The sequence below is a fragment of the Peromyscus maniculatus genome, chromosome 11 (assembly GCF_049852395.1).
Source record: "Peromyscus maniculatus bairdii isolate BWxNUB_F1_BW_parent chromosome 11, HU_Pman_BW_mat_3.1, whole genome shotgun sequence".
Lineage (NCBI taxonomy): Eukaryota > Metazoa > Chordata > Mammalia > Rodentia > Cricetidae > Peromyscus > Peromyscus maniculatus.
This window is the reverse complement of record NC_134862.1, coordinates 29,310,936-29,336,931: the sequence shown is the minus strand read 5'-3', so window position 1 is coordinate 29,336,931 and position 25,996 is coordinate 29,310,936. Positions and strand designations below refer to the sequence as shown.

The window sequence follows — 25,996 nt, the reverse complement described above, 5'->3', positions numbered from 1 at the left end:
CCCTTTGCTCTTCTCCAGACGGCCCCACCGAGGCCAGCCGCTGTGGGCCGAGTCACCATGGGCTCCCTCCTTGGGCCCGTGTGTCTCAGGACCCAGCCTCGGCCTTCCCTCTTCCCTTCACTTCTCAGGCCCAGTTAGGTGAGCTTTCCCCCAATCCCAGGAGACCTCCAGCAGCCTGCTTCACCCACCAGGAGGGTAACCTGCACCAAAGCCTGTGGAATCTCCACTTCGGAAGCCTCGCTTCTGGACTTGGGAAAGGGGCCATGTGACGTCACGGTGTGCCTCAGCCAGGACGCGGTAGACACTGGATGGAGGCGAGGCATCTTTCCTTTCTTGCTCCAGTCAGGCCCAGGAAGACAGTGGTTAGATACAGTCTTCTTGGAGCAAGCAGGGCTGGGGTGCAAGACGCTGATGAACAGGGCTCGCAGAGAGTCCATTTCTGTTACTGAAGCTGGTAGGGTCAGAGCCTGGGCCTTGGGGCCCTAAGAAGCACTGGTCCTCAATAGGTCTATGAAAGAGACAAGAAATAATGGAAAGCAGAGAAAGATTTATTCAGTGTGCCCTGGTAATAGCCTCCCACCCTCCCCACACCCCAGGCCTGCATGGGGTTTAGGTTTAAATAGAGGGCCAGGAATGTGCGGAGCTAAGCAGAACTGGCCAAGGTGTGATCCTGCCTGTCACTGGCCTATCATCGTCTAGGTCCCCGTCTCTCCTACAAGATGGTCTGACTAGTTGCCAGAACTGTGTGAAACCTTCCTCAGAGATGAGATCCCCGGTGATTGGGCCAGGTGCCAGTCTTTTCTTTCTCTCGCCAGAAGATTCCTGCAGGAATTCCAATTCCTGGGGGTTCGAGGCACAAGTGTCTCTTTAGAACATCTCCATTCCTGCCTGGACAGTCACTTTACCTGCATTAGAAGGGCAGGAGTGACAGCCACGGGCAGCAGAAGGCTGGGGTGAGGGGTGAGTCACGGGACGGGGAAGGAGAGGCAGCAGGGTCCAGGGTCCAGGCATCGTGTAGCCAGCCTTAGGAGGAGGGCCTCGCTCTGGGGCGGGTGGGGTTGAGGTGTTATCAGGGACTGAGGGAGTCACCGAGGAAGGAGCGGCGCCCTGCGCCCTGTGCCGGGGCTTGTTGGCCAGGCAGCGAGGGTAGAAGGGCTGGCTGGGAGGTGTCAGCTCTGACTCAGGATGAGTCAGTCAGTCTCTGCCCTGGACTCTGTGCCTGCAGCCCTTCCTGGGAGAGAAGGTGGAAAGTCCGGGCTTGTTCTCCGGGTTGCCTTGACTTTGGGCAGAGAAGATGCCCAGACGGGGCAGGACTTTCTTCTCCTTGTGTGTCTCCAAGTCTGGGCTTCCCCAGTTGGAATCCAGTTCCCCTCGCACGGTGCTGGTGACGGAACCCCCAGCCTGAGGAGAGCCGCACAGACACCCATCTGCTGAGCTCACCCCCAGCCCCAGGCCGGCTCCCACCCTCACCGCAGGTCTCCCACTCTCAGCTTGGGGGCAGTAAGTCCGGTGTGCTGAGCCTCTGAATTCAGCAAAGCTGGAGGAGGGCCTTCGGGAGGTGCACTCTCCTGGGGCCTGGAGGGTGGTCGTGACTCCGCTTACTGCCCAACAACTGCCAAGGAGAGACAGAGCTGCCTCCCAGACGCCCGTCCGTCAGGTGCCAGATTCTGTCTCCAGTCCACCGTGCCATGCACAGGGGAACCCAGCCTGGCCAGGGGCCTCAGTGCCCAAAGCATCCTTAACATGGGCGACCACTGAGCCCTCCTCAGAGTATCTGCCCTGGTTCTCCCTTGCTCCTCTCCTGTGTCCCCAGGAGTCATGTGCTGACTCCGGGGAGGGAGGGCTTGTGGCCTAGGTGACCACACGGGCTGCAGTTCTCTTTGTGTCGAAGCTTGGCAGCAGTTGGGGGATTTCTGGAAGGAGGGCGGGGGAGTCAGGAAGGAAAGCACCGAGGACCTGGTGTTTCCCCGGAATCTGGAAAACAAAGAAAGGACGGTGTGTGTGTGTGTGTGTGTGTGTGTGTGTGTGTGTGTGTGTGTGTGTGTGTGTGTGTCTGCCTGCCCAGGAGGTTGTTTTTACCCTTAGAATGAGCCAGCCTGGGTCAGAAAGGGAAGGGCCAATGTCCTTCAACTTCAAGGGTTTCCCTCTAGTCCAAAATCTAAGTATGTGTGTGATTTCAGAAGCAGGGCAGGCTTAGGGTGGAGGGAGGAGGCTCTCTGCACTAAATCGAAGTCAGGTGGTGAGCTCTCGTGGTACAGAAGGTGGACCTGGACTGCAGCATACAGATAAAGCTCAGAGAGGTGAAGAGATTTGCCTGAGGTCACACAGCATGTGTTGACAGAGCTATTTTTTTAAATTTACTTATTCATTCATGTGTGTGTCAGTATGTGTGTATGTGTGTGTGTGTGTGTGTGTGTGTGTGTGTGTGTGTGTGTGTGTACATGAATGTGCATACATGTGTGCAAGTCAGAGGACAACTTCGGCTGTCTTTCCTCAGGGACCATCCACATATGTGTGTGTGTGTGTGTGTGTGTGTGTGTGTGTGTGTGTGTGTGTGTGTACCTCAACATATATATGTGCCCTGTGTGTGCGCAAAAGCCTGAATATGTCAGAAGAGAGCATTGGGTTCCCCAGAACTGGAGTTACAGGCAGCTGTGAGCCACCATGTGGGTGCTGGGAACTGAACCCAGGTCCTCTGCAAGTACAGCATGTGCTCTTAACCTCTGAGCCATCTCTCTGGCCCCAGTCCACCTTGTTCCTGAGACACTGACGTGGAGAACGCACAAGTAGTCTAGGATGATTGGCTAGTGAGCCGCAGGAATCCTCCTGTCTCTGTGTCCAGCACAGGAGCCACAGATGTGCGCCACTGCACCACGACTTACAAAGGACGCGTGGGTTCTGAGGGTTGAACTGCCGTCCCTGCTTGTAAGGCAGGACTTCACCAACATCGCCACCCCTGCCACCAGCCCTGGGAGCTGCCACTGCAGCAGCCTAGTCTCTGCGGCTCCAAAGGCACAGTGAACAACCCCTCAATGGGAGGAACAGCGGGCCTACCCAGTCTTTTCTAGATCATTCCAAGCCCTCCTTCATCAGAATGGATTCTCCCTGTTCCTTCAGTCACACCTCCCCCTACACGAGCTGAGTCGTGGGGAAGGTCGGCTTCTAGAAACCGCCCTTGAGAGGGATGCGTGCAGTTACCTCCTCTGCCTTTGGGCAGGGCAGAGAACTGAGCTCCCAGGGAAGAGGGGAGCCTTGGTCAGAACCGGAACTGGAGCAGCAGCAGCGCCAGTACCCATAGCTGGGAAGAAACTAGGGGCCCAAAGGTCCCTGCACCCACCACTACTACAGCCCTGTTAGACAAGGCACAGGCACAAACGCCCTGGCTACCACTTTCCAGCAGGGAAGGCCCCAGGGCTGGGGTTGCCAGAGGGAAGGGCCCTCACCACTGGCTCAGCTCCCTTCCTCCTCCCTGGAAGGACCCATCCCCCATCCTGCCCCAGAGCGGGCACCCCACCGACTGAAGTAGAGCTCCAGCTCTAGAAATGACAGATGGGCTATTTGTGCTCAGGAGCCATGCATGGGTTGGCCCCAGCCAACCAGACAGCGAGGAAGTTCAGCGTTTCCCTACCGCCCTATTGGTGCTTACCAAACGGCACAGAAGATGCTCACGGTGCCCAGCAGATGCTTCTGAAGGAGGGCGGGAGTGTGTGGACTCTTCTCTTCACACCATCAGCAGATTAGAGGACCCTCACAGGTCTGCCTGGGCATCGTGCATTCTTGCTGTGGAGACCCCTGGCTCTGCCAAGAGTTCCTGAAGCAGCAGCATGGAGGACAAGGGCCACCTGAGACCTGGCACGAGGCATCTCAGTACCTTTTCCATAGTAGGGCACATATCTTGTGTGAGAGCCCCTGCACCCTGTAGCTAGAGTTTTCCTGCTTTGCCCACAGTCAGGACAAATCTTTGTCACCCGCCAGTCCCACAGCCACTCAGACCCAACCAAGTAAACACAGAGACTTATATTGCATACAAACTGTATGGCCGTGGCAGGCTTCTTGCCAACTGTTCTTATAGCTTAAATTAATCCAAGTCCTGCTTCTTCTCAGTGTCTGTCCCTCTCTGGTGACCCTGGTATGTTTAGACCTTCAACATGACTCTGCTGATGGGTCCCAGTGGGATCCATGCATTCTAGGGGCAGAGCATGAGTCAGCCTTTCAAACAGCCCAGCGCATCCTGTTTGTAAGGGAAAGGAACAGCAGTCACACACTCTAGGAAAGGTGGGTCAGAGCCCGGGAGGCTACATGGTGGAGGTGGGGGTGGTGGGCGGCCAGGGGACAGGACACAGGGAAATTCTGGCCCATCTGATTCTGGCCCGTCTGTGACCCAGCTCCTGACTCTATCTCCTGAACTGCTCAATTCACTTGTGGACAGACAGCTTTACCGTTTGAGCTGTCATCCGATCAAGGGGTCTGCCTGGGGAAGAATTTCACGCACGAGAAGCCTCGGAGGTAACCTTTGCTGTCCCTCACCGTGGGAGTCCACCTCTGTGTCTGTCCTGCCAACTCCATGTGTAACCTCGCTCAGCCCTGTGTACCTACAGCTCGGGGGTGGGGGTGGGGGGCTCCTGCTGGCTAGCTGGGAAACCGAGGCGCGGTGCCCGAGGTTTGGTGACTCTAATCGAGTGACTGCTACTCACACGGAGGCATTCTCCTTTAGCTACACTTCCTGACTCCAGCAGGCTGCGGTATGATTCCCCCAGGTTATGAACTCTGCACGCTGTTTTAAGATGCCTGGTGTAGGGTCTGGAGAGATGACTCAGCGGTTAAGAGCACTTGTTGCTTTTGCAGATGACCCAGGTTCAGTTCCCAGCACACACATGATGGCTCACAGCCACCTGTAACTCCAGCTCCGGGCGATCTACACCCTCTTCTGCCCTATGCAGGCCCCAGGCCCCCACATGGTGTGCATACATGCAATGCAGGTAAAACACCATCCACATAAATCTATTTTTAAAAAGCAGCTTCCTAGTCCTCCCGTAGGGCACCAGCTGGTTTTGTATCTTTCTTTTTAAAGCAATCTTTTAAATTTCCATCCATCCATCCATCCATCCATCCATCCATCCATCCATCCATCCATCCATCTATTAGTGTGTGTATGTGTGTGTGTGTGTGAGAGAGACAGACAGACAGACAGAGACAGAGACGGAGCAAGTCAGGGGACACCTTGAGGGAGCCAGTTTTCCCTTCCCATTATGTGGACCCCAGGGTTGCACCTCAGGTTGAGGCTCTCGGCTTCGCTGCAGGTGCCTTTACTCTCCTCGACATCTGGCTTGCCCCCAGACCCCGCTTCTCCCTGTGCCGTCGTCAGTGGGAGGACTGGGTCTGTTAGCTGCCGGTAGGGAACCCTTTAAACAAAGCACAAAGCCTCAGAAACAATAAACATGTATCCTAATTTAGAATTATCAACAAGAGTAATTACACAGTGCGGGCTACTGTTATCACTGTTTCCCTCCTTAAAGATTAGAGACAAGCATTGAATTGTTGCCATACGGTGAAATGCGCCATGAAGTGGGGGTGGGGGTGGGGGTGGGGTGGGGTATCACACAACCGTGGCGGTGGGAAGTGGCTAGGAAAACCAACTCTAGTCGCAATCCTATTAGAAAATTCCAAGTTTCTGGGTGTAAGAGGGTGATGGCAGGTCAGCTAGTCTGTAGTTCTTGCCGCAGGCTATGGCTTGGGTTATGGCTCCAGCCCTTGAATGTGACCTAGGTCAAGGTAACAGCTGTAACTCCTTTACTAATAGGATGTGACAGGCCAAGCGAGAGGCGCGCCACCTGTAGTTTCCAGCTCCTGGGCAAGGGTCTCCAAAACTGCTTGTCCCCTTCCACACCGGGGCGCAAGCCACACTTGGCCACCTCGTCCTCCTCATTGGATCCTGTCTATCAGCTCTCTCCTTCTTGGTTTTTTTTTTTTTTTTTTTTTTTTTTTTCACTACTCTGGCTTTGCTTTGGCTTCCCGGGAGTGCACCCGCCCACGCCCGGCGTCCCCAGACCAGTTCCCAAGCTCCGCCACTGCAGCAGCGGTCACGTGCGCTCGTCCCGCGGAGGAGCCAAAAGGAAGGAGGGTGGGCGGGGCCGTCCCACGGGGCCACGCCCCTGCACCCAAGGCGCTTCCTCACTGGCGGAAGTTTGGAGGTACCGCTTCGGATTGGTAGGTGGGCGTGGCCTCGGGGAGCGGAAGGGAGGGCCGGCTCTGGAGAGGCCAGGGTTGCCGGGCGGACCGCGGGAACGCGCTCCGGGGGGTGGGGACGCGAGCTCACGACTGCTCAATGACAAATCGAGTCGGAACAGCTGGGGTCCGGCCCCAGGACGGGGCGGGGCGCGCGTGAGAGCGGCGAGTCTGTGTGTGCGCACGGCCAGAGCCGCGGTGGGACGGGTCCCCCAGGTAAGGATGCTGCGCCCCGCAGGGGACCGTAGGCGCCGGGTACGCCCTGGGATAGGGAAGTGGTGCGCTCCCCGCGCGATCGCGGGCCTCCTAGTTCCACGTTGGGAGGGAGGGACGTGTCCCCTGAAGAAGGACAACGCCCCGGGCCGCGCCCCGCTTGGCTTGGAAGGTGTCCCCTGGGAAAGCCGGAGGGCCTCCCAGCCGGATCTGGGGGTGCTGAGGACATGGGGGAGGCGCCCCAGTTTCTCTTCCTTTGCCGCCTGTCCTTCCCTTTTCCCACAAATGACCACTTCCTGCCTTTTCGGGCCTCCCGCCTGAGTTGGTCCGCTTCCTCAGTCCCTTTCAGAGCGATAAAATGTTGCCCAAACTTCTTTCTTAAAGGTAGGAACTTGTACTTGGGTGACCTGGGCGCTGGGTTCCTGAAGTTTGGAAGGAGCTTGGTTGGTTGTGAATTACTTTTTGATCCTATCTTCCAAATACCTTTCGGAGCGTGAATAGCACCGAAGGTGGCGTCTGGAAGCACGGTGGCTTGAAGGGTTTTCCCGGCACGGGCGTGTTGGCTCCGGGTGCATGGCTCCGACCTGGAGTCCCGGAGAGCGCCACACCCACAGCGGCGTCCTTCCTTCCTCCCACTGTGTTCATTTCCAAGTGAATACTAGAACCTTGGGACTTTGATGATATCAGGGTGGTGTTCTGGGAGAGCGTCAGGAGTTTCCAGGGGACAGGTTATTCTTTGATTTGCCTTCAACCGCGGTTGACAGAGAACTCCTTGCTCTGCCTTGATTCCCTAATCACTTTTCTTAAGTCTGGAGGATACTGAATGAACAAGGCTTCTCAGAGAGGAAAGGAGGGAGGACATGTGTTTTAGATGTGCAAGTGAAGGTTGCCTTAAACAGAGCGAGATTCTTGTATGTCAAGCCTGAGAACACTTCTTAAGTCTGGTTTGTGGTGCTGAAGTGGTGAGAAGCAGGGGGACCGTGAAAGGAGGCGTTGAATATTGGAAGAACAGGAGACTTGAGCCAGGGATGGCCGCTGGACCTTGTGTGTGTGTGAGACGTGGTCTTTTGTAGCCCAGGCTGACCTGGAACTTGATAGCTAATGAGAGTGACCTTGAACTTCTGATGTTCCTGCCCCTACCCCTCAGTGCTCTGCCATGCGGTACTGGAGATGGAACCCAGGGCTTCCTATATATGTTCAAGAATTCTACCACCTGAGCCAAATCCCCAGCCTGACTCGGGAACTTTCTTGGTGCTGTGGTCCAGAGGAGGCCCTTTCTCTCCTCAGAACTCCAGCATCAGTGCCGCCGTGAAAACGCTCGTCACCCACCCCCGCTGTCAGCGCCATGTCCAGTGGGAAGTGTTTCAGATACTCTCTGTGGGAGTGGGGGCGGTGCTAGGATTTGATGAAATGCCCGCCAAGAGTCTCATGCGGAGGCTCAGTGGTTAACGCATTCGCCTTGCGAGCCTCAGGACTGGAGTTGTGTGGCTCAGCAGCCTGCGAAGCTGTCCGAGTTGCTGGGGTGCAGTCTCTCCGGGCCTCACAGGGGAGGTGGAGATGCTGTTCTCTTCTTGACTTTGCTTCTTGTCTACCGCGAGGTAGACGGCTTGAGCTGTCATGCACTCCCTCCGTGATACACTGCTTTGCTACAGCCCCCAAAGCAGCAAGCCAGGGAGCCGCTGGCTGGAGCTGTGAGGTATCTGTGCGTATGTGTGTATGTGTCTATATAGAAATGTATATACATATGTGTATTTTAGATTTATTTTTATTTGTACGTTGTGTGTGTATGTATGTGTTTATATATGTATAATGTGTTTTTTAGATTTATTTTTATTTGTGTGGTGTGTCTGTGTGTGTGGTCTGCACACGATTGCCTATGTGTGCAGATACCCTTGGAAGTCAGAAGAAGGCATGGATGGGATCCCTGGAGGTGGGGTTACAAACAGTTGTGAGCTGCCCTGCATGGATGCTGGGAACCAAACTTGGGTCCTCTGGGAGAGCAGCAAGTGCCTCTAACTGAGGAGCCGTCTCTCCAGCCCCCGCCATGTTATTTATTATTATTGGGTCTGTGCACATGTGTGGAGTCTGTTCTTTCCTTCCATCTTGCTTGGGTTTTCGGGATCAAACTCAGGTAGTCAGGCCTGCATGCCGAGCACCTTACCCACTCAGCCGCCTTGTCGGCCCTGGAGGCTTTCTTCTTTTTAAGTGGAGTCCTAAGTCTGTTCCAATAACAGAAAACTGAGGTAAGGGGAAAGAAACTGAGGTGCAGTCCCCTGTAGGTACGCTGTGGATTCTGTCCACTTCAGGGCCTTTACTTCGTGTGTGTGTGTGTGTGTGTGTGTGTGTGTGTGTGTGTGTGTGTGTAGTTGGACCAGGACCTTGTGCACAACCAGGCACACACTCTTTACGTGTGTGTGTGTGTGTGTGTGTGTGTGTCTGTGTGTCTGTGTGTCTGTGTGTAGTTGGACCAGGGCCTTGTGCAGGACCAGGCACACGCTCCACCAGTGTGGCACCCCGGCCTCTCCCCTTCCTTTCCACTTACTTCCCACTGGAAACAGTGGCTGCTCTTATCTGAGGTCCCAGCAAGGTTTTACTGTGCCTGAGGACATGTTTTTCTAGGCTTCTTTGTGAGAAAAGCGTGGGTGTGAGTTACTGGATAGCTTTTGGAAAATAGGACCTAGACAGATGAAGATAGGAAAATGAGTCCATTGTGGTGGCATACTCTGGTAGGATTTGCTGAAGGAGGCAGAGGCAGGAGGATCACAAGTTTGAGGCCATCCACATTTAAACCGGGAGGTGGTGTGCAAACCTTTAATCCCAGCAATTGGGAGGCAGAGCCAGGAGGATCTTTGCAAGTTTGAGGCCAGCCTGGTGTACAGAGTGAGATCCAGGACAGGCAGTAAAGCTACACAGAGAAACCCTGTCTCCAAAACAAAACAAAACAAAAACAAACAAACAACAACAAAAATATAGGAAGATGAGAGTTGTAACCGTAAATGGAATCTGGAGAGTTCTTGGTAGGCAGTGGAAGTAGAGGTTTTGTCTGTGTGTTTGATTTGGTGCTAGGGATAGAGCCTGAGAGTTTTAATTCTTAGGCTAGGAAGATGCCCAGTGGTTAAAGCACTTGCTTTGCAAGCAATAAGGTCTGGAGTTTCAATCCCCGGAGCCCAAATAAATGCCCAGTGGGCACAGCAGCCTGCTGAACTTCAGCATGGGAAGGTGGAGATGAGCTCCTGGAGACAGTGGGCCAGAGCCTGAGATTCACCAAATCAGTGAGCTCTGAGTCAGATTGAGGGTGATTCCTGACGTGAGCTTGGGCCTCAACATGCAAGTACACATGTGTGCAAAGTGACCTCAACATGCATGTGCACATGTGTGCAGAGCGGCCTCAACATGCATGTGTGCAGAGTGGCCTCAACATGCATGTGCACTTGTGAATAGAGCGGCTTCAACATGCATGTGCACTTGTGTGCAGAGCGACCTCAACATGTGTGTGCACTTGTGTACAGAGTGGCTTCAACATGCATGTGCACTTGTGTGCAGAGCGACCTCAACATGTGTGTGCACATGTGTGCAGAGCACCTACAGCACAAGCAGATAGTACACATCTACGTAAACTCACACAAAAAATGGAAGAATAGCCGGGCGGTGGTGGCGCACGCCTTTAATCCCAGCACTCGGGAGGCAGAGCCAGGTGGATCTCTGTGAGTTCGAGGCCAGCCTGGGCTACCAAGTGAGTTCCAGGAAAGGCGCAAAGCTACACAGAGAAACCCTGTCTCGAAAAACCAAAAAAAAAAAAAACAAAAAATGGAAGAAAAAAAATCTTCACTCTTGCCTTGAAGTTCTTCAAGGTTCCTGCCTTGACTTAAGGCTCCATAAAAAGTTCGATATAGTACGAATTGTTAGAAGGTCTTTTTAGTAAAATCAAACCCAGAGCCAGGTATTGGGGTGAATGCTGGAAGATCAGAGAGGCAGAAGCAGCCACAGCTACCTCACCTCACCAGTTCCTCAGCTGATCCTGTTTTCTCAGACTGGAAGCCTCTGCATCTTCATCCAAATGGATCTCAGCTGAACTGCTGCTCAAAAGCCTAAAACCTTAACCAGCTCTAGTTCCTGGTCCTCACTCGTTATATACCTTTCTGCTTTGTGCTATCACTTCCTGGGATTAAAGGCGTGAGTCACCATGCCTGGCTGTTTCCAGTGTGGCTTTGAACTCACAGAGATCCAGATGATCTCTGCCTTCCAAGTGATAGGATTAAAGGTGTGAGTGCCACCATTTTCTGGCCTCTATATCTAGTGGTTGTTCTGTTCTTTGACCCCAGATAAGTTTATTAGGGTGCATGATATATTGGGGAACACAATACCACCACAGTTCGAAGCCTGGGAGTTTGTGCTGTATCGTTCCATCATGGTGAACCTCTCCGGATTCTGTGACTAACCCTCCCCCATTCATCTCATCCTTGGAGACTTTGTAGCTGGAGACACTGTAATAACAACCAGAACTATTGGGGTGGAACTCTGTGAACTGTTTCCAGGAAGGCGGAATACCAGAACTTTACTTCCTGTGCTGCTGAGGATTGAACCCAGGACCTTGTGTATGTTAGGCAACTGCTCTACCACTGAGCTATTCCCCCTAGCACAGGAGGGGTGTGTGTGTGTGTGTGTGTGTGTGTGTGTGTGTGTGTGTGTGTGTGTGACAGGGTCTGTCATTTGTCTGAACTTTGCCATGTGGGCCAGGCTAGCTGGTCTGTGACTTGCAGGAATCCAGTCCTCTTGGCTCCCCATTCTTCGAGGCTAGGATTTCAGGAGTATCCTACTCCAGGCTTTCTAACGTGAGTTCTGGGGACTGAACTCAGGATCTTCCACTTGCAAGGCAAGTGTGTTACCTGCTGAGCCATCTCCCCAGCCCTGTGTCCCACTATATTTTATTCGTTTTATTTTTTCTTTCTTAAATTTTTTAGTCCCCTGTGCTAAGAATTGAACGCAGGACATTGTGTACACGAGGCAACTGCTTTCTCACTGAGCTAAATCTCCATCCTGGCTCCATTACTTCTAAACAGCACTTGCTATTAAATGAGCAAGAAATTTGTTTTCTTTTTTTAATTTAATTTTACATTTTTATGTGTATGTGTATATCTGTGTGAGATTATGTGTCTGACGTGTGTGCAAGAGCCAGAGAGGTCAGAACAGGTTGTCAGATCCTGGGAAGGTATACAAGTCACCATGTGGGTGCTGGGAACTGAACCCAGGTCCTCTGGAAGAGCAACTCAGTTCTCTGAACCCCTGAGCCATCTCTCCAGTCCCAACTGTGAACTTCTGATGCTCCTGCCTCTACCTACTCAGCGCTGAGCTAACAAAGGTAGGTCCACCTCCGTACACCGTCTGCATGGTGCTGGGGATCCAACTCAGGACTTCACACATGCTGAGCTCACATTCTGCAACGAGTCGCGTCCAGACCACCACTGGCCTTCTTGAAGACTAGCTTCACTTTTTTTTCTTTTTTAAAAGCTTTTGTTTGTTTTTGTTCTGAGACAGGGTCTCTTCTGTAGCCCTGGCCATTCTGGGAACTCCCTCTGTAGACCAGATGGGCTGAGTCATAGAGATCCCCCTGCCTCTGCCTCCCGAGTGCTGGGACTAAAGTTGTGCTGCCACACCTAGCTTCTTTTTTAAAAGTTTTAGACTACACACTGTTGAGATGATTTTTGTTACGGTGCTTCCCAAAGCTTGTGGGTACTGTAGGGGACAAAGATACATCCGGAGTTCCTGCTGTTCTAGAAACTTCCATATCATACTTGGAACCTCATTTCTTTTTTCCAGTTCATTGTCAGGCCCGAGAATTAATCAGCCAGATATGCAGCAGCTTTAGAAATTAAAAATTTAAAACTTGCTGGTCCCCAAACTAAATGGAATGCAGAGATTCTTTTAAATCAACTCTAAAATAAGTTGGTGAAAAAAAAAATCATTGACAAAGGGATCTCCTTAGTGAACAACTTAAAATGATTTTTGGTCTGTGTAGGTTTTTAATAGACATTTATTTGTTTTGGTGTGTGGAGACTGAATACACGTGTATGTGTGGAGGTCAGAGGACAACTTGGATTCTCTCTTTCCAACCATGTGAATCCCAGAGATAGGACTCAGGTTGTCAGGCTTGGCGGCCGTCAGCTGCTGAACTGTCTAGCCAGTCCCTCTACTTACGATTTGTTTTCTCTTCTGAGACAGGGGCTCACTGTGCAATCCTAGCTGGCCTGGAAGTCATATAGACCAGGCTGGCCTGGAACTCAACAGAAGTCCACCTCCTCTGCCTCCCAGATGCTGGATTAAAGGCATTCAACACCGTGCCCAGCCACCTGCGCATTTTGAGATATGGTCTCTCATTGAACCTGGGGCTAGCCCATTCTGCTAGACTGGCCAGCCAGCGAGCCCTAAGGATTGTCTTGTCCCTGCCTCTTCGGGTCCAGTCCAGACACATCACAGCACTCTGTTTACTCGGGTTCCGGGCATCTGAATGCCCACTGAAGCATCTCCCCGGCCCCATGCTCTGGTCTCCTGTCACAACGGCTGCAGAGGTCTGTCTGCCGCTGCTGGTTTTTTGAGACAGGTTCTCGTGTAGCTAAGACTGTCCTTGAACTCCCTGTGTGGCTGAGGACAGCCTGATCCTCTTGTCTCCCCCTCCTAAGAGCTGAGATTACAGAGGCACACCTCGCACCAGCTTTGTGTGCTTCTGGAAATGGAACCCAGGGCTTCAAGCATGGGAGCGAGCGAGCATTCTGCTAACCTGAGCCATATTCGCAGCCGGAAGGAAGCTCTGGTATAGGGATTGGGAGAGGAAGGGCTGGTGGGGAACGACCCTGTGTAGAAGGAGGGTTTAGATTTTACCAGTGGTGAACCAATGCTAAACACATTGGTGTTTGCTGGTTTAGAAAATCCCACGGGCTGGGGAGTCAGTTTATTTGTTACGGGGCTCGGCATGCAAACACAGGACCTCAGCTTAATCCCCAGAGCCCATGCTAAAACCAGACAAGGCTAAACCCAACTGGCATGGCGGCTTGAGTTTGTAATCCCGGTGCTGAGGAGGTGGGAACGGGCTTCCAGGGGTTGTCCAGCCGGTCTAGCCTAAGCAGTAAACTCCAGGCCACACACACACACACACACACACACACACACACACACACACACACACACACTTGCAGGGGCCTGTGTGGACAGTGGCTTGAAGAGGGGCTGAGGTGGCACCAGGGGCCTGGCCGCTGTGGCCGCTGTGGCCAGTTGCTGTGGCCTCTGTGGCCGCTGTGGCCGGTTGCTGCAGTCTGGTTGGGGCAGAGAAAATGGAAGAGTGGAGTGGATGGGAAAGGTCCTTTGGAGACAGAGTCGGGAGAACTAGTGAGTAGAACCGGGGAGAAAGGAGGGGGTCTGGAAGGCCCCCCAGATCTGCTTGACTGATGTCTGATGTCCTGCCCCTAGGCTTGAGTTGCTATTGTGGGGTGGGCTGGTGGCGAAGGAGTACTTATTCTGGTTTCCCTCCCTGGTTGTTGTGATAAACACCCTGACCACAAGTAGCTTAGGGAAGAACGGAGTTATTTGGCTTACTTCATGGAGGGACATCAGGGCAGGCGCAGCCGAAACCGTGGAGGATACATACCGCTTGGAGACTCTCAGGCGCACGATTAGCTTGCTTTCTTGTATCACCCAGGACCAACTGCCCAGGGAATGAAGCCACCCACAGTGGGCTGGGTCCTCCTACATCAGTTAACAATGCAACAGCCTTCTGCAGACCTGCCCACAGCAGTCCTCTGCAGACCTGCCCACAGCAGTCCTCTGCAGACCTGCCCACAGCAGTCCTCTGCAGACCTGCCCACAGGCCACTCTAATCTGATCGATCCCTCAAGTGAGACTCCCTTCTCAGGTGACTCTGGGCTACGTTAAGTTGACAGCGCTGACTAGGATACTATTTATGCATTTGTTTGTTTAATTCATGCGTGTTTACAAGTGTCACAGGACAGTTTTCAGGAGTAGGTTCTCTCCTTCCATCACATGGGTCCCAGGAATCGAACTCAGCTTGTCAGCCTCGGCGGCAAGTGTCTTTACCTGCCAAGATACCTTGCCAGCCTGAGGAGCAGATTTCTAGGGTGGAAGGATGAAGAATGGAGAAATACGTTTTGGAACTGTTGAGTTTGGAAGTCCTGGAAGACAGCTCAATGAGGTGAGGCCACAGGAAGGCAGAGGGGCCAGGGCTCTGCCCTGGGGAGGCACAGGCAGCCACCTGGATGGGTGTGCTTAGCTCAGGGAGGGTGTGGAGGGGTGAGAAGAGTCGCACCCTGAGCCAGAACCAGGCAGAAAAACCCAAGTGAGAAAAAGCCCTAGAGAAGGGATCAGCCTGGGGAACATGAGTCTGAAGTCTCGAAGGACAGGCACTACCAAGAGGGCACAGGGGCATCGGCAGAGCCTCTGGGGAGTGAGCGCCCCTCGTGGTGTGGGGTTGAAACTGCATTTTACGGGAAGTTACACGAGGCTGCTTGTGTGATTTTTTTTTTTTTTTCTCTTGAATTCCTTCCCTGGCCAGCTTGCTAGTACAGGTACTGGGAACCGTGGTGAAGGGGGTGAGAGGTAGCGGGGAGGTCTTTGCGAGGGCCTGGTAAGGTGTCACCTAAGCCTGGGGCAGCAGCAGAGCCCGGAAAGAATGTGCTGGGTCAGCGCTTCGAGGTGTCAGGAGGGCAGGTGGGATTTGAGCGAGTGAGTGGACAGGCAGATGGCAGGTTCGGGCTGTGGTGTTTGGATGTGATGTCCCCCACAGGTGTTTTTGAGCCTCTGGCCCCCAGTTTGGTGGTGCTGTCTGGGGAGGTCTGGGGGTAGGGTACAGCCTGTTGGAGAAGGCCTTTGAAAGCCTTTTGAGCTAAAGACTCACCCATTTCCAGTTTGCTCTCTTAGCTTTGTGCTTGTAATTCAGAATGTGAGCTCTCAGTCGCTGCTCCAGTCACCATGCCCACGATCGCTGCCGAGCATGCCCACTGCCGTGGACTCGAACCCTCTAGAACCATAACCCCAAATTAACTCTTTCTTCCATAAGTTGGTCATGGTGTTTTATCACAGCAACGGAAAAGTAACTAATACAGGACTCAGAGGGGACACTGAGTCAGAATGTCTTTCCTTCTTTTTTTTTTTTTTTTTTAAGGTAAGTGATTTACTAAAAGAGTTACTTAATGCTGTAGATGGACAGACAGACAGACAGACAGACCGCAGCATATCAGGCCTCTGAAGTGAGATCAGGTCCACACGGCAGAGTGAGGGTCCCTTCTTACGCATTTTAGAGGAAGGGGAAGACTCTCTACATACTATGTGATTGGTCATCACAGTGCATGCTCGAGCCCAGGCCGCCTCTGACTGCTGTTAACTTGGGGTCTGTGTGCAGGGTCAGCTGTGAGGGCGGGAGGTGGGAGAGCAGGAATCTAGGAAGGGAGGTCAATGAGAGAGCTTGACTACCTGGTGTGGCCCTGGCTGATGTGAAGGACGGAGATGGAGTGGAGAACCCGGGTCAGGTCAGGTTCAGGTTCGTGGCATGGGGGTGTGGGGTTGTGTGAGGGTGCTGGAGAAGAAGCCTGGAACTTAGTATTCCTAGGGCTGTTCGAGTCAGCCTGGGCTCAGCAGCCCGTGGTCAGCATGCCAATTAAACAGACCGGTGACAGTGAGAAGTAGATAAAGGAGATTTAGTCAATGTGGCCACATTGGGAAGAGCAAAGAGGTCCAGTGACCCCTGTAAGTCCATCTTCGGGGTGCCGGCTGGATGTTCAAGCTTAAATAGAGAGCAAGAGGTGTGCAAAGCCAAGCAGTCCTGGTCAAGGTGTGGTCCTGCCCGTCACTGACCCGGCATTGTCTGGGCTCCAGTCTCTGCTGTGAGGTGCTGACAGGCTGTCAGCACTGTGTGAAGTCTCTTCCTGGAGATAAGCCCTCCACCCCCTGCCTGGCACCGAGGCCTCCATCTACTTCACACAGCTCCATATTCCTGGGGAAATGCCAGTTTCATGGGGTCATTGTCCGACTGTTCTCAGAGCCAAAGAGGCACATGTCCCTCTTAGAATATTCTCATTCCCCCCTGTACCTGCATGAACAGGGTAGTTCCTGAGGACGATGACGTCAGAAGCAGAATTAGAATTAGTGTCCTCTGTCCATGAGAACGCCGGCAGGAAGGAGGTCTGGTCGTGACAGGCACGGCACAGGACATTACAATGGGAGGCTAGGCCTTAGCCATATGGGAATTTCGCAACAAGGAGGCAACTAAGGAAGTGGCTGGGGGGAGGGGGAGGGAGGAGGAGGAGGAGAAAGGACACTAATCTGCCTGGGCACACAGGGCTGGGGAGGCCAACATCATATGTCCTTTTTTTTTTTTTTTTTTTTTTTCCGGTTTTTCAAGACAGGCTTTCTCTGTGTAGCTTTGGAGCCCGTCCTGGGTCTCGCTCTGTAGACCAGGCTGGCCTTGAATTCACAGAGATGCGCCTGGCTCTGCCTTCCCAGTGCTGGGATTAGAGGCGTGCGCCGCCGCCGCCGCCGCCGCCGCCGACGCCACCACCACCACCACCTTAAGGACAAGCCTGTAGAGGAACATTCTTAGACTAGAAGATCTACACCCACTGTTTCCACCGCACAGCAGCCTGCCTCTGCCATCAAAGCGGTGACATCATCACCTGTCCCCAGGGGCCTTTCCACAGTCAGCCATGGGACATGTGCACCCCTTAAAAGTGCCCGCCAGCCAAGCTCGCCTTCCTGCCTCTTTTCCTCCCGTCTCTTCCCTGTTCTGTCTGTCCGTCTGTCTGTCTGTCTGTCTGTCTCTCATGTCCCCACTCCGACACGGCCTTCTGCTGTTCACTCTCCCCCTCCTCCAATAAACCCCTTGCCAGCCTCTGCCGCACGTGGTGCACCCGGCAGGGCCCCGCTGCGCCTTCCTTTTTGATCCTTTCACAGAGAGCTTGGGAACAGTGGGCCAGTCGTTGCCAAGGTGGCTGCAGTGTTGAGCTGGGAGACCTGGTTGTGGGGGAGCGTGGGGCATCCTCATGCCCGCCCCGGAGGAGGCAGAGCTATGCTCAGGGTGTGCTGGCCCAGCAGGGGAGTCCCGGTCCAGCACTGCCCCCTGCCCCCCAAGCCCTGGCAGAGGAGGCAGCTCCTCTTGCTGGTGCACGGCCCAGGCAGGACATTACCATTAGAGCAGTCAGAGCTGAGGGTGCAACCAGGACAGGCAACCCAAAGTGCCCATCCACTTGTTCGGGGTGGGAATATTCTCCGTGTTAAAAAGGAAGTGAAGGTGACCCAGCAAGGCCCTTTCTTCCTTTTTCCCCTTTCGTTTATTTTTGTGGTTATGGTTGTTTTACCTGTGTGCATACAGTACCCACAGAGGTTAGAAGAGGGTGTCGGATCCTCTGGGGCCAGAGTTACAGGCAACTGTGAGTCACCAGGTGGGTTCTGGGAATTGAACCTGGGTCCTCTGAAAGAGCAGTCTGTGCCCTTAACCACTGAGCCCCAGGCAGTTCCTATTTTTGCAAAAAGGGCATGTCATCACCCAAGCCAGGAGAGCAAGCAGCTAACATGGCCAGGATGGCCCCTGTTTTACCCCCATGGCAAGGGGGAGCTTGGCTGTTCCTCCCTGGCTGTGGTTTGGCCTCGCCGTCCGCTCCCAGTTGGCTCATGCAGAAGGCAGCTCTAAGTAAATGGAGGACAGGCGTCAGGACAGGCTGCCCTGGGCCATCAACTTCTGGGAATTCGTAAGGCAGTGGAGCAGGTAAACAAAAGTATTACAAGGTGGGGGAGATGAAAAGATTTGCATTCCTCTGCATAAAAGTTGTAGGAGGTAGGGAGAGTTATGAAATATTGATCCTTGGCAGCCTTTGATAGAAAAACTAAAACCCGTTTCTCCAAGCTGAGGACCGAGGTGTGTGTGACTGGTTGGTACTCAGGAGGCTGAGACAGGAGAATCTTGTAAGCCTCAGAGTTGGAGGCCAGCTTGGGCAACATGATGAGACCGTATCTCAAAGCAAATACGGGGGGAGGGGGGTGCTGGAGAGGTGGCTCCCAGGTTGAATGTTTCCTGCTCCCACACAGACCCCCGGATTCCATTCCCAGCTCCCACGGGGCTTCTCACAACCCCCTGTAACTCCAGTTCCAAGGGACCTGATGCCCCCTTCTGGCCTCTGCAGGCACTGCATGCATGTGGAGTCCCATAAGTACGTCCAGGCGTTCGACATAGGCAAGCGTTGAGGGTGTGGTTCATTCAGTGCTTGCTGGGCCTACACGAGGGCCTGGATTTGAGTCCCAGCACACAGGTAAGATGGCTAGGTGTGGCGGGCTAGCGAGGGAGAGACAGACACTTCCTTTAAGAACCAGGACCCTGACCTGCCTTCACATGGCACTGACCTGGAGATGGCGCCTTTCTCAGCATTTACGATTTCACTAGAATATTCCATAAATGCTGAGAAAGGCGCCATCTCCAGTTAGTAATTGCCGGGCCGTGGTGGCGCACGCCTTTAATCCCAGCACTCGGGAGGCAGAGGCAGGCGGATCTTTGTGAGTTCGAGGCCAGCCTGGTCTACAGAGCGAGATCCAGGAAAGGCACAAAGCTACACAGAGAAACCCTGTCTCAAAAACCAAAAAAAAAAAAAAAAAAAAGTTAGTAATTAAATGTTTGAGGTCTGGGGAGGTGGCTCAGTGTTCCAGAGGGCCTGCGTTCAGTTCCCAGCACCCACACGGAGCGGCTCACAACCACCTGGAACTCCAGCTCTAGGGCACCCGACGCCCTCTTCTGGCCGCTGTGGGCACCTGCGCTCCTGTGTTCACCCCCTTCTTCACATAGACACATAATTAGCGGTAAACGTCTTTAAAAAGCGAACGCAAAATGGAATGTTTTGAAGACACCGAACAGGCAGCATGCTCCCAGGCCACCAGAGTCCACAGACTGGCAGCTGTAAATCACAAGCGCTTCAAGTGAGGCCGAGAGGCAGAGTCAGCAGGGCGAGGGGGACAGAGTGGAGGCGAGGCCAGGGCCTGGCTCAGCCGCCAGAGTAACCGCGCAGCAGCGGTGATACCCCGCGCAGCAGCGGTGATACCTCGGCTGCCTTCCCGGGGGTGGTGTCTCCTTTAGATTTTAGTGTTTCCTTATGAATTCCCCAGGTGGCCCCAGACACATCCACCACTTTATGTTTCCTTCCTTTAAAACAAAAAGGGGGTTATTTTTAGTGTGTGTATGTGTGTGTGTGTGTGTGTGTGTGTGTGTGTGTGTGCAGGTGCCAGTGGAGTCCAGAGAATGGTTTTGGAGCTTCTGGAGCTGGAGTTACAGGCGACCCAACATGCATGCTGGGAACTGAACTCGGGCATGTTCCTGATGAGCGAGCCAACCTGCTTTTCTTCCCCGCTCCCCTTTCCCTCCGTCCCCCCTCACGTCCCTCCTCCCTCCCTCCCTCCCTCCCTCCTCCCCCCTCCTGTCTTCCTTTCTGTTTGGGGACAGGACCTCGGTAAGTTTCCAAGGCTGGCCTGGAACTCCTGCTCCTTTACCACCTTCTGAGTCCCGAGTTTCTAAAATAGTGAGTTGTTTCCTTCAAGGTAATGAACAGAGTGCTTGTAAAACATTATCTTTTTATCTAGTGTGTGTGTGTGTGTGTGTGTGTGTGTGTGTGTGTGTGTGTGTGGTGTGTGTCTGGATGTGCGTGCCTGTGCATGCCCGTGTGGAGGTCAGAGGCCAAAGTCGATATCTCCTGTTGCTCTCCATCTAAGTTTTTGAGTTAAGGTCTGTCATAGAAGCTGGGGCTCTCCAGTTCAGCTAGGCTGGCTCTGGGGGTCGCCTGTCCACACCCTCCCAGTGCTGGGGTCACGGAATGTGTTGTTGGAGCGGAGTTGCTGGGGATCTGAGTGCAGGTTCCCATGCACGGCAGACACTGCACTGTGAGCAGAGCCTTCTCCCCAGCCCCGAGTTCGAGTTATGCAGTGTCACTTGGGGTAAAGCAGTCTTACTATGTCCTGTTGGAGCAGGCTGTTTGAGGAGAGAGAGACTCATCCGTGAGACTCATTCCAGGTGAGATGGTCATAATTTGGTTGCAACAGGAAGTGGTCTAATAAAACTTAAAAACTGTCATAGTTAGGGTGACTATGGCTGTGATGAAACACCACGACCAGAAGCAGCTTGGGGAGGACAGCGTTATGTGCCCTGAATCACAGTCCGTTGAGGGAAGCCGAGGCAGGGCTGATGCAGAGGCCGTGGAGGGGAGCTGCTTACTGGCCTGCTCCCCATGGCTTGCTCAGCCTGTTTTCTAATAGAACCCAGGACCAGCAGCCCAGGGATGGCCCCACCATGGGCCGGGCGCTCCCTCATGAATCACTAATTAAGAAAATGCCCCATAGGCTTGTCTGCCGCCTGACCTCACAGAGACGTTTCCTCAGTGGAGGCTCCCTCCTCTCAGGTGACTCCAGCTCCTGTCAAGTTGACACAGACCAGCCAGCACGGACAGGGAATTTGCCTTGGCATTCACTTACCACAGGGTAGCTTGAAATTCAGTACCGTGTGTTTTTGTGTGAGTGCAGCACGCATGTGGAAGGGAGCCAGAGGACAGCCTGGGCGCCGGCCCTCACCCTCCACATTCTCCACTGTTTCCCCGCTGTGCGCTCAAGTTAGCTGTCCCAGGAGCTTGGAGATTTCCCCCTTTGCCTTCCAACTCCCCATAGGGCGGCTGGGATTAGAGGTGCTCATGCTACACACCCAGCTTGGTTGGTTGCTTGCTTGCTTGCTTGCTTGCTTGCTTTCTTTCTTTCTTTCTTTCTTTCTTTCCTTCCTTCCTTCCTTCCTTCCTTCCTTCCTTCCTTCCTTCCTTCCTTCCTTCCTTCCTTCCTTCCTTCTTTCTTTCTTTCTTTCTTTCTTTCTTTCTCTCTTTCTCTCTCTCTCTCTCTCTCTCTCTCTCTCTCTCTCTCTTTCTTTCTTTCTTTCTTTTTTCTTTTTTTTTTGCTTTTCGAGACAGGGCTTCTCTGTGTAGCTTTGGAGCCTGTCCTGGAACTCACGCTGTAGACCAGGCTGGCCTTGAACTCACAGAGCTCTGCCTGCCTCTGCCTTCCGGGTGCTGGGATTAAAGACGTGCACCACCACCACCGTCCTGCTCACACCCAGCTTTCTACACAGCTTCTGGGGATTCGAACTCAGGCCCTGCACACTTGTGCAGACTTTTCATATTTCCTTCTGTGTGTGTGTTTACGCACATTTTTGTGTGTGCGCACTTGTGTGTGCAAGAGCATATGTGTGTGGAGGCCAGAGGTCAATCTCTGGTGTCCCTCAGGGGTCACCCACCTTGTGTTTTGAGAGAAGGTCTCAGTGAGACCAAGGGCTTGCTGAGGAGGTAGGCTGGCCGGCCAGGGAGCCCCAGAGTCCTTCTGTCTTCACTCCCACCCAGTGCTGGGATTAGGTGCTGGGGACCAAACTCGGGGTCTCACGCTTGTATGGTTAGCGTTTTACTGACTGAACTGTCTCTCCAGCCCCCACAGACAGACCTTTGAAAATAGGTTTAGTTTTAATTCTGCATGTTTGTTTGTCTGTGTGTGTGTGTGTGTGTGTGTGTGCGCGCGCGCGCGCGTGCATGTGTGTCCAGGTGCCCAAGGAGGCCAGGAGAGGCTGTTAGATGCCCTGGAACGAGTGTTGTAAGTGGTTGTAAGCAGCTCAAGGTGGGTTCCGGGAACTGAACTCCAGCGTGCGGAGCAGCAAGCACCCTCAACTGCGGAGCCCCCAGATTTTTTCAAACAATGACATCACAGCTTATGTTTCCTGCAGCTTGCTTCCCACCCCCACCTCTCACTTAGTGGTACATCCTGGACGTTTCCCAGGACAGTAGGTAGGGATCTTCCGTTCTCTGTAATAGCTGTATACTCTAAACATTGGCTCTTTCATGATTTATACAAGTATTTCCAGTTAGTGGATCTTTTCCAGATTATTGCATTGTATGTAAACAAAACAAAAAAAAAATCACTTTCTTGCACACTTACATCCCAGCATGTGGGATTTATCTTTGCTAAAAGTTTCCATTTCTCCATACGTGTGTGTGTGTGTGTGTGTGTGTGTGTGTGTGTGTGTGTGTGTATGTGTGTGTGTGTGTGTGTGTGTGTGTGAGAGAGAGAGAGAGAGAGAGAGAGAGAGAGAGAGAGAGAGAGAGTGTAGACCGAGTGTGTTCATTTGGGCATGTGCCACGGTGTCTGAGAAGTCACTGGACCCCTTGGGTGCCAGTTCTTCCCCCCCACTGTGTTTGAGGCAGGCAGGGTCTTGTTCGCTGCTGCATACTCCAGGCTAGCCGGCCTGTGTGCTGCTGGGGATTCCCCTCCCATTGCCTCCCGTCTCACATGGAGTGTTGGGGTGACCAGTGTGGGCTGCTGCACTCAGCTTTATGTGGGTCCTGGGGATCTGAACTTAGATGCCTCTGCTTGTGCGCAGGCGCTTAACTGGTCGGCCATCAGCCCCTAGTTCTTGCTTTTAAACGCTGTCCCTCCCGTCCTGTGATTTTGCTCCGGTGATCGTGGCAGAGCTGGCTCCTTGGGCCTTTGAAGAGGACCACGCTCTCGTGGACAAAGCTGCCGGAGCAGTCGCCTTAGGGGCTGTCCGAGGGCGGGCTGTGTTTCCTGCGAACTTCAGCACCCTCTCTGTCGAGTGTTGTACGGAGAGCCTTGACGGGGTCAGGAACACTGAGGCTGCAGGTGAGCACCACATGCGAGGCAGGTTGCAGGACTTGCTTCTTGTCACGTGAGTCTAGGATCATGCTTTGCCTTCAGCTAAAAGTCTCTTCCGTTCGCTTTAACTGGAACATTTTCAGTTCTGTAGAACCAGCAGCATTTTTAAAGCAGGGCTTCTTTGATGTGTCCTTATGGTTAAATGTCCTTCTCAGAACATAGCGGAGGCTCAAGATGCCTGCCGGCCCTACACTGGTCATGCTAATTTTGATCTGCTAATCAAAGTATTATCCAACTTTGCCATCCCATGCTCACTAACTTTATTCTCTATAATCGAGAAGTAAAGGGTGCTGGGTGGTGGTGGCACACCCCTTTAATTCTAGCACTGGGAAGGCAGAGGCAGGTGGATCTCTGTGAGTTTGAGGCCAGCCTGGTCTGCATAGTGATTCCAGGACAGCCAGGGTTACACTGAGAAACCTTGTCTCAGAAAACCAACCAACCAACCAACCAACCAACCAACCAACCAACCAACCAACCAACCAAAAACGGACCTGAGTTTGATCCATAAGTCCCTTCTGGGGGAGGAAAGAACCATCTCTTGCAAGTTGTTCTCTGACTCCATGGCACACACATACTCGTAGGCCTTACCGCCAAACCACAGTAAAACAAATGTGATGGTTTTTAAGAAAGTGATTCTGTGAGATATACCATAGGCTTAGGATAACTGATACCATGCAGGTATCTTTTATTTTTAAATGTTATTTATTATTATTTGAAAAGATTTTTATTCATGTATACTTGTGAGGGAGTAGATGACGTGTGTGCAGGTGCCCTGGGGGCCAGAAGAGGATGCTGGCTTCTCTGAGCTCACAGCTGCCTGACTGATGTGAGTGCTGGGAACTGAACTCTGGAAGAGCAGCAAGTGCTGCCCTCACCAGGCCCCCAGTCCCCCTCCTCCTCCCCCCCTCCTCCCCCTCCTCCTCCTCCTCCTTCTCCTCCTTCATTCTGTCTGTGGGTTTAGCAGCCAGCAATGTTGGTTCTTTCTTGAACTAGTCTTTTCTTTTTCAGTTTCTTTAGTGCGTGCGTGTGTGTGTGTGTGTGTGTGTGTGTGTGTGTGTGTGTGTGTGTTCTTAGATACCTATTCTTACGTTCTCTAGTCATTTCGGGGCTCATTTGAATGGTCAGATGATGGTGTTTTGTTTTAAAGGCAAAGGTTGTGTTTCTGGAAGGGTTACCTGCAAAAATAAAGGCAAAGCCAGCCACAGTAAATGGACTATGTGTGGTTTAAACAGGGAACCGCTTCTTATCCTTAGAGCCAGGAGGTGGATGTGTCAGGAGTGACAGACATTTGGCCACAAGTAAGTTTGCAAGTAAAGCAACACAAACTAGATCTGGAGGGATGGCGAGGAGGCTGGCGGCACATCTTCCCAGCGCCCACACGGTGGCTCACACTGCCTGTAACTCCGGCTCAGGGGATCTGGTGCCCCTGGCTGCTGTGGACACCAACACTCGTATGCATGTGCTCCCACCTGATTTAAGAGGTGGGAGGGGAAAAGACCGCATCTCATGGATCTCATGCGTCTCATTCTGCTTCACACTGCCTGTGCAGCTGAGGTAGGTGTGAACTTCAGCTCCCACCCCAGAGCGCAAGGATTATTAGGTGTGTGCCTCCATACAAGTTTATGTGGTGCGGGGACCATACCCGGACTGCCAGGCCGGCTCTGCATGGACTGAGCCGCATCCCAGACTTGGAGCAAAGGCTTCATTCAGTCTCCAGTGATTGCAGAAAAGACTTCATTGGTGATTATTTCCTACAGAAATTGACTTTACTTAAAACAAATCAAAAACAGACAAAACCCAGGGGTGAGGGGTGTTAGGGAAATTCTCATCGGTAAGTGTCTGCCATGCACTCGAGAACCTGAGTCAGGTCTCCAGACTCTCAGGGGAGGCAGGCGTGGCTGGGTGCACCTGTGACCCCAGAACTGGGGCACGCAGACACAGGGTCCTGACGTTCGTTTCAAGTTCACCAGGAAACCCTGCCCAAAAACTAAGGCGGGGCTGGTGAGATGGCTTCCTGCCAGGCTTGCCTCCCAGATTCTGGAACCCACATGCTGGAAGGAGAGAGTCAACTCCCACGAGCTGCCCTCTCATCTCCACACATGTGCTGTGGCATGTGTGCACACGTGCACACACAGAGAAGGCATTCCTGTAATTAGAAAAAAATTAAAAGTAAAGGTGGCAGATGGCTGAGGAAAGAGACCCGATGTTCACTTCTCACCTTCACAGACCTGTGCATGTGTGTCTGTGCACACCCCACACTAAGAAGTACAGCGCGGGCACACACACACACACACATACCACACATGCATACTAAGTGCATATATGTAGTGTATAACTTGGTGTCTGCGGGTGTTTGAAAGGACCCTGCCCTCACCCCAGCCCGGACACATGTTGGCTCATTTCCATCAAGTTCACAGAAATAAGGTTGACCGAGAAGGATTGGACACTTAGGTGGTGTGGGAGCTCCAGCCCCTTTTGCCAGCCTCAGCTCTGCCAGAAACGGTTGATGGCTGTAAACGAGGCCAATGGTATCTTCAAGTTCCTGAATCTCAGCCTTGTGGGGCGCCTGTACCCCCATCCCTTCTATTTCTATCCCCGCTCAGATGTGCTTAATTATCTAGTTAATTGCTTAGCTCACTCATTAAAAAGCACATAATTAGCGCAGGGGGGAGTAGGGCGATGCCTGGTGTGGGCAGGAGCCTGGAGAAGTGCAGGGGGAGAAGAAGGAGCGAACATGTCTGCGCCTTGACTTTGAGCAGCCCAAGACCCTGCCTGGAGCCAACACCAATGCCCGGGGACCCCAAGTCATCAAGAAAACAAGCTATGT

General features: G+C 53.0%; 1 protein-coding gene and 1 long non-coding RNA gene across 3 annotated transcripts in view; both read left to right on the top strand.

The window, feature by feature from the left end:
* The first annotated feature begins 2,503 nt into the window (after positions 1–2,503).
* Positions 2,504–5,183, top strand: LOC143267710 (uncharacterized). The gene is made up of 3 exons (XR_013043132.1): positions 2,504–4,275; positions 4,386–4,506; positions 4,846–5,183. It is a non-coding gene; the product is annotated as an uncharacterized LOC143267710 (long non-coding RNA).
* A 1,042-nt stretch (positions 5,184–6,225) lies between these two features.
* The window catches only part of Ralb (RAS like proto-oncogene B), a 39,478-nt gene continuing 19,707 nt past the window's right edge, over positions 6,226–25,996 (top strand). The window contains exon 1 of one of the 2 annotated variants that reach the window (XM_006994555.4): positions 6,226–6,441. The gene's annotated coding sequence lies outside the window, so the exon portion shown is untranslated. Of the gene's footprint in view, positions 6,442–6,749; positions 6,823–25,996 lie in introns of those variants that run through there. The other variant, XM_076547226.1, reaches the window with a different exon arrangement.